Genomic DNA, 9,156 nt, shown 5'->3' on the forward strand with positions numbered 1-9,156 from the left:
ACCGGTACTATACCCAAAACCTGACCAATGTGAACCTGCTGCTCTGGAGTATGGGTGGTAGGAGTCTGAACCCCTCCCCCAATCTGTGAAATATTTGGCGAAACGAAGGTCAATCCCGCCTGAGTTAATATACCTAACATGTTTAGGGACTATGTTAAAGTCTCCTGAAGTCCGGGGGTAACAACAGGTGCTTCCAATACCTGTCCCTCAACCGGATTGTTACTCTGACAGGTGCTCTATCAGAGACAAGTGCCCTTCCTCGGTTTCTACCTCGGCCCCGGCCTCTTGCGGACCGATCAGTATGCGCGGATGTTTGATCGGCTGAACCGGTAGCACGTGTCCTCACCATTTGTGAGATAATAGAGATACAAAGGCTCATATTCCAAAATCAACAAATCCACATGATAGGAATGAAAGAAGTGGAAATTTCCTAACAGTTCTGTAGCCTCTCAAAGATAGGTACAGACGTCTCCGTACCAATCCGCAAGACTCTACAAGACTCGTTCGTGACTCGTAGAACCTATGAACCTAGAGCTCTGATACCAACTTGTCACGACCCAAAATCCCACCACAGGCGTCATGATGGCACTTAGTCTCTAAGAGTAGGTAAGGCGATTACAATTACAATTCAAGCTATTTTATTTTTTCGAAACCAACATCGAAAATAATTATAACACCTTCCCAAGACTGATAATACTGAGTCACGAACTCTAACTGAGTACATGCAGTGACCCCCAAGGATTGAATATACAATATTGTTCGAATAAGAGTGGACAGTACAATAAAAATAGAAAGACTCTGGGGACTGCGACGACCAAGCAACCCTACCTTGAATCCTTGCGATCACACTCTAATCTATGTCCAAATCCGATATCTCCAATACCTGGCTCTGCACAAAAATGTGCAGAAGTGTAGTATGAGTACACCACAGTCGGTACCCAGTAAGTATCAAGACTAACCTCGGTGGAGTAGTGCCGAGGTACAGTCAAGACACTCACTAGTCAAATAACCTGTGCAATATAGCATACGAAAATAATAGAATAACAAATAGCAGTGATGGCAACAATAATCAACTTGTGACATAAACAGCAAGGCAACAGGAACACAATAAATATTGCTCAAACGAATAATAAACACAAGTACAGCCAATTAATCAAGTCCTTCAAATATAAATCATTCACATATAATTCTTTCGAATAAATACCCTCCAAATAAATATCCTTCGAATATAAAACTCTTTCACATAAATATCTTATATCATAATAAAAAATACGGGTCTCAGCCCACTTTCATATTCTCATGGCACTTCGTGCCCATGTTTATATCACATCTGCACGGACAACTCACGTGCCCAAAATATCAATATATAAAAATCGTAGGATCAATTTATTTTCAATAAAGTAAGGTTAAAATCTTTAAATCAAGTAAGAAATCAACAAAGAAATAAGTTTATTTTAGAAATCGTTTGAGTGAAGAAAAATGACATTTTAATTAAAATAAAGCATCAGATAAGCTACTAATTTGGATGTAAAACTTATTAAATTAAAACATAATAGTAAATTCCTTATATTTAAAACAACTCAATCATAGAAAACAAGTACAACCAAAAAATACAAATCCTCAGAGTCTCGTACGAAAAAGCCAAAGCCAACATAATACAACAAGAAATACAAAACACTTAATATTAAGTTGTCACGACCCCAAATCCACTAGTCGTGATGGCACCTAACCCAACCCGCTAGGTAAGCTAATTAACCACTAACCAATTCTAATAACAATTAATAAAGCGATTAAGTAAATAAATTATCTGGATCTGATACATTCCCCAAGAACTAGTAGTACAAATCATGAGCTTCTAAAAATAGAGTTTTAAAGTTGAAATGAAGTAAATACATCGTTTGTTTGAAAAGTACATAAACAGAGTTTTATAGATTTAAGGATACCACAAACAAGAGGCCGCTACCACCGGGACGCAAGTACATCTTCAAATCCAGCTCCCATCGAACACAGCAACATCAGCAACCAACATCTGCACGCAAGGTGCAGAAGTGTATTATGAGTACAACCGACCCCATGTACTCAATAAGTAGCAAACCTAACCTTAGGTTGAAAGTAGTGACGAGCTAACAAAAAGGTCGGGTCCAACACCAATATTCCACAATGGTTCATAACAGCATAGTACAATAACAAATGAGTACCTCAGAAATAAAAGGCTCAGTTCATTCACAGTTCCAGAAAAATATCCATTTCTTTTCAAGTATCTTAGTGAAAATCCAAATCTTTTACTGAAAAAGCCAAAATACGAGTAAGTTTGAAAACTGTATTTTTTTCCCAAAATTCCTTTCAAAAAATAGTAAGATGTTTCATTATCAGATAGCATGAGTAAAGTACTTCTCTATGCCTACATGTCAGATACACGTAAAATCATAAATGTCCCCAAAACTGGGCAGCACAAGGAAATGCACCTCTATGCATGTATCTCAAGTATGCAGGTCAAATGCAATGCATCTCGATGATGAGCTCATGTACTCAAACTCTCAGAGTACTCAATCTCACTGTCTCGCATTCTCTCTCACTATGCTCAGCACACTCAATCACTCAGCGCTGTACAATACCCGCTGCGGCATGCAGCCCGATCCATATTTATAGTAAATTGCGCTCACTGGAGGTGTGCAAACTCCGGAGGGGCTCTTTTCAACCCAATCGCTATATCCGCACGGACAATTCATGTGATGCCCAGACAACTCACGTGCCATAATATCAATATCTGGAATTGCATGGATAACTCACGTGCTATAGTGTCAACATCCTCACAAACAGGCCCCCAGCCTCACTCAGTCATCAATCTCTCCAGTCTCACTCACGGGCTCACAATGTCATGAAACTAGCCCGACAACAATGATATGATGTATCAATAAATAACTGAGACTGAGATATGATATGAATGCATGAATATGACTGAGTACGAAATATCAATAAAATCAGTGAAATAACAGCAAGAAACGACCATTATGGGTCCTAGCAGCATCGTCATAAAGCCTAAACATGGTATCTAGCATGATTGACAGCTCAATTACTTTATCACATGGTGAAAATGCGGACATTAACAAAGTAGTACCACTATACAGTGCCACGGAAACAACAGAGTCCCAATTCACATGGTGCACGCCTACACGCCCGTCACCTAGCATGTGCGTCACCTCAACACAAATCACACAACACGTATTTTGGGGTTTCATACCCTCAGCTCTAAGATTAGAAGAGTTACTTACCTCGAACAAGCCATTACCAATGCCGAGCAAGCCAAGCGGTGCTCCAAAGATGCCATCACGTGCGTAGCAACCTCCGAACGACTCAAAACTAGCCAAAAGCAATTCAAATACATCAAATGAAGCCCAAGGAAACAATTACAAATGATAAAGATCGAATCCTTAATCAGAACACAAAACCGGCCAAAAGTCACACCCGGGCCCGCACCTCGGAACCCAACAAAACTCATAAAATCCGACAACCCATTTAATTACGAGTCCAACCATGCTAGTTTCATTCAAATCCGACTCACTTCGATGTTCAAAACTCAAAAATTCATATAATGAAACTTTAGGCCAAAACTCCTAATTTCCTCTTTGAAAATGATCACCCAAAAGCTAGAATCGAAGATAGATTCATGAAATATAACCAAAACCGAGAAGAGAACACTTACCCCAAATTCATATGGTAAAATTTGCTTCAAGAATCGCCTCCATCCGAGCTCTATATACACTTCCCAGACGTCCTCTTTCGCAAACACGGGAAAGCCATCGCGTTCGTGATGAACAAAATATCTGTCACCCAAATATGCTCTACGCGTTCGCAGCACAAGCCTCGCAAACGCGATAGACACCGGGGACAGAACTACGTGAACGCGGTTCTAACTACGCGAACGCGATGAAGTAAGGCCTCCAGCTCCAGCTCCCAACTCATCCCTACGTGAACGCGATCCCCCATTCGCGATCTCGTAGAATAATTTGCTGCTGCCATAGGAATACACTACGCGTTCGCGACAATTGCCCCGCGAACGTGATGAAGGACTGAGACACTAGAAACCAGCAGAATACAACAGTGAAAATATGAAGGAAAATGATCCGAAATTAATCCAAAACACACCCGAGCCCTCGAGACCCCGTCCTAATATACCAACACGTCCCATAACATAACACGGACCTACTCAAGGCCTCAAAACACACATAACAATATTGAAACGACGAATCACACCTCAACTCGAAATCAATGAACTTTGAAACTTCAAATTTCCACAACCGATACCGAAACCTATTAAATCACGTTCGATTGACCTCAAATTTTGCACACAAGTCAAATTTGACATTACGGACCTGCTCTATCTTCTGGAATCGGAATCCGACCCCTATATCAAAAAGTCCACTCCCGGTCAAACTTTCTAAAATTCCAACTTTCGCCATTTCGAGCCAAATTCAACCACGGATCTCCAAATCATAATCCGGACGCGCTCCTAAGTCCAAATTCACCCAACGGAGCTAACGGAACCATCAAAATTCCAATCCGAGGTCAAATGCTAAAAGTCAAATGATAAGATCGGTTGACCAAGTCTGCGCACTTTATTCCAGTTAGTACTACTTTCTCTTCAAAGTAGTTGACTGAGATTTACATCCGAGAGATTGTTCGCCTACATGGTGTCCCAGTTTCCATCATTTTAGATAGGGGCAATCAGTTTACATCATAGTTTTGGAGGGCCGTGTAACGAGAGTTGGGTACTCAGGTTGAGTTGAGCACAACCTTTCAGCCTCAGACGGACGGACAGTCCGAGCACACTATTCAGATATTGGAGGACATGCTGTATGCTTATGTCATCGATTTTGGGGGTTCATGGGACCAGTTTCTACCGCTCGTGGAGTTTGCATATAACAACAGTTATCAGTCGAGCATTCAGATGGCTCCGTATGAGGCTTTATATAGGAGGAGGTATAGATCTCCAGTAGGATAGTTTGAGCCGGGTGAGGCTAGACTCTTGGGTGCAGACTTGGTCCAGGATGCATTAGACAAGGTGAAATTGATTTAGAAGTGGCTTCGCATGGCACAATCTAGACATAAGAGCTATACAGACAGAAAGGTTTGTGATGTGTTTTACATGGTTGGGGAGAAGGTCTTGCTGAAGTTTTCACCCATAAAGGGTGTTATGAGATTTGGCAAGAAGGGCAAGTTGAGCCCTCGGTTTATTGGGCTGTTTGAGGTGCTTCGGAGGATTGGGGAGGTGGCCTATGAGCTTGCTTTGCCACTTAGCTTATCAAGTGCATCCGATATTTCATGTTTCTATACTTTGAAAGTATATCGACGATCCATATCATGTTTTGGATTTCAACACGGTACAGTTAGATAGTGATTTGACTTATGATGTGGAGCCGGTGGCTATTTTGGGGCGTCAGGTTCGAAAGTTGAGTTCAAAGGATATAGCTTCAGTGAAGGTTCAGTGGAGAGGTCAGCCTGTGGAGGATGCCACCTAGGAGACCGAGCGAGAGATGCAGAGAAAATATCCATACCTATTTGAGGCTCCATGTATGTTTCTAGACTCGTTCGAGGACAAACATTTGTTTAAGAGTGGGGGATGTAACGACCCAGTCGGTCATTTCGAGAGTTATAGTCTTGTTTCCCCTATTTATGCTTCTTTTTGTGTTTTTCAGCTATATTATGATATACCGGGTTAGTTGGGTTGGGTCCAGAGTGGTTTCGGAATAAATTGAGACACTTAGTCTCTTTATTAAAAGTTTAAGTTGGAAAAGTCAACCGGATATTGACTTATGTATAAACGATCTCTGATTTGAATCTTGATGGTTCTGTTAGCTATGTTAGGTGATATTGGACTTAGGAGTGCGTTCGGAATGTGATTTGAAGGTCTGTAGTGGAATTAGGCTTGAATTGGCGAAAGTTGATGATTTGGCGATTATGGTCGACAGTGAAAAATTTGATATCGGGGTCGGAATGGATTTTCGGAAATTGGAATAGGTTCGTGGTATCATTTGTGATATGTGTGTAACATTTGAGGTCATTCGGATATTCTTTGGTAAGTTTCGACATCGTTTGTGGAATTCGGAAGTTTAGAAGTTCTTAGGCTTGAATCCGAGGGTAATTTGGTGTTTTGATGTTGTTTTAAGTGATTTGAAGGCTCGACTAAGTTTGTATGATGTTATGGGACGTGTTGGTATATTTGGTTGAGGTCCCGAGGGCCTCGGGGTGGTTCTAGGTGGTTAATGGAAGGTTTGGAACTTGGAAAATGCAACTGAACTGCTGCTGCTGGTGTTTTCCGCACCTGCGGAGAGGGAGCCGCAGATTCGCGACTGCAGAAGCGCATGGGAGGTCGCAGATGCGAGACTGAGTCGCAAATGCGAAAGTGAGGAGTTGGTCGATTTTCACAGAAGCGGAGGAAGAGGCGCAGGTGTAGTATTTAGCCGCAGATACGAAAACTCAGATTTTAAGTGAGTTCCGCACCCGCGATAGAAATTTCGCAGGTACGGCGTCGTAGAAGCGGAAAAAGGGACCACAGGTATGGTTTCACTGGACAGAAAGTATAAATAGAGGACTTCGAGATTTTTCCTCATTTCCACTATTTTTAACTCGGACTTTAGAGCTTTTGAGATGATTTTTGAAGGGGATTCAAGGAAATTCACTGAGGTAAGTTCCTTGAGTCTAAGTACCCTTAGCTATGGTGTTTTCCCGTTGATTTCTCATCTAATTAGTGGGGTTTTGAAGTGAAAATTGGGGGTTAGGGCTTGGGATTTTGGAGAGTGTAATATGGGGATTTGAGGGACCAAGCGATGTCGTGTTTTGATAAATTTCGTATGGTTAGACTCATCAGTGAATGGGATTTCCGGTTTTGTGATTTTTGTTGGATTCCGAGACGTGGTCCCGGGGGGCCGGGTTTGAGTTGATTTCGGATTTTGGCTATAATTTGGTATTTTTCTTATGGAATTGATTCCTTTAGCCTATATTAATCGTATTGTATTACTTGTGGCCAAATTCGGGACGTTCGGAGGCCGAATTGAGAGGCAGGGGCATTCTGGAGTAGGACTTTGCTTGGTTTGAGGTAAGTAACATTTTTAAACTTGGTTCTGAGGGTTCGAGACCCCAAATTATATGCTCTGTGATTGGTATTGAGGTGACACACATGCCAAGTGACGGGCGTGCAGGCGTACACTATGAGGGTTGTGACCTGGGTGATTCCATGGCCCCGTTTAGTGACTCTATCCTGTTGATATCCATGTTTTCATCATGTGATAAAGTAGTTGAGCTGTAAATCATGCTAAATATCTTGTTTAGGCCTTGTGCCGGTATTTTTTGGACCCTTAGCGGTCATTTCTTGCTATCATCTCACTAGTTTTCATTCACTATTTCATACTTAGTCATGATCATGCATTTTTATATCATATCTCGGCCTCGGTTATTTATTGATTCATCATATCATTGTTCCGGGTTGTTTTCATGACATTGTGAGCCCGTGGTGAGACTGGAGAGGTTGATGACTAAGTGAGGCCGAGTTCCTGATTATGATTGAAAGTTATGGGATCGGACTGCACGCCGCATCGGTTATATTGATGATTATGATAGCGCTTGGGCTGTAAGAGCCCCCTCCGGAGTCTGTAACACACCCCCAGTGAGCGCGGATAATATACTGACCGTGTGTACCAGTCTTGCTCAGGCGGTCTCTATTCCGGCCGCAGCAGCCACTTCTCAGGCCGGGGGAGGTGCTCAGACTCCCGCTGCCCGCACACCAAAGCAGGTGGTAATGGGATTCCAGACACTAGGGGCACCACCAGCCTAGCCGGTTGCAGCTGCTCAGGACTATGTAGTTCCTGCTATGCCTGAGGATGAGCATCGTAGATTGGAGAGGTTTGGGAGACTCCAACCTCCATCTTTCAGTGGTGCAGAGGGTGAGAATGCACATGGTTTCTTGGATAGGTGTCAGAGGATACTCCGTACAGCAGGTATTCTGAATACCAGTGGGGTCTCATTCACTACCTTTCAATTATCTAGGGCTGCATTCAGTTGGTGGGAGGCTTACGAGAGGAGTAGGCCAGTCGGCGCAATGCTCCTTACCTGGCAGCAGTTCTCCATTATCTTTCTGGAGAAGTTCATGCCTCAGTCCCGCAGAGAGGAGTTGCGTAGACAGTTTGAGTAGCTTCGTCAGGGTGATATGTCTGTGATGCAGTATGAGATGCAATTCTCGAAGTTGGCCCGTCATGCTATCTGGTTGGTTCCCACAGACAGGGAGAGGATCAAGAGGTTTATAGATGGCCTCACTTATCAGCTGCGATTGCTTATGAGTAGAGAGAGAGTGTATGGTACTACTTTTGATAAGGTTGTCGACATTGCTCGTCAGATTGAGATGGTTCGCAGTCAGAAGAGGGTTGAGAGGGAGGCCAAGAGGCCTCGTGGACAGGGAGGATTTAGTGGTGCTCCTTCTGGGGGTCAGTTACAGCACGGTAGAGGTCGTCCTTTCAGGCATACTCAGACGGCTCGCCCAGTGCACCGGGGTGCATCATCCGGCTCTGGCCCCATGGTTATCAGCAGGGCCAGACATCATTTGGTGTGCTACCAGCTCAGAGTTCGTCTCACGCACCATCAGCTCAAGGTTCTTCTGTGTCAGGACCTTCTAGCAGTTATTCCAGTGATTAGGGTTCCCTTCAGCCCCAAATGGCCGGTAAAAGTTGCTTTGAGTGTGGGGAATTGGGTCATATCAAGGGGTATTGTCCCCGCCTGATGGGAGGTTCATCTCAACAGAGGAGTAAGCCTTCGACTTCAGCACCAGTTCCTCCACCACCCGCCCAGCCAGCTAGGGGCCGTCCGAGAGGGGGAGGCCAATCAGGGGGCAGCCAGGCCCATTTCTATTCCCTCCCAGCCAGACCAGATGCCATTGCTTTAGATGCTATGATTACATCTATTGTTTTGATTTTCCACCGAGATGCCTCGGTATTATTTGACCCTGGGTCTACTTATTCATATGTTTCCTCGTATTTTGCTCATTTTCTGGATATGCCCCATTGGTCTTTAGTTTCATCTGTTCATGTATCTACTCCTGTGGGTGATACTATTATTGTGGAGCGCATATATCGGTCATGTGTGGTGACCATTGGGGGTCTGGAGACC

Source organism: Nicotiana tomentosiformis, chromosome 6 (assembly GCF_000390325.3).
Source record: "Nicotiana tomentosiformis chromosome 6, ASM39032v3, whole genome shotgun sequence".
Lineage (NCBI taxonomy): Eukaryota > Viridiplantae > Streptophyta > Magnoliopsida > Solanales > Solanaceae > Nicotiana > Nicotiana tomentosiformis.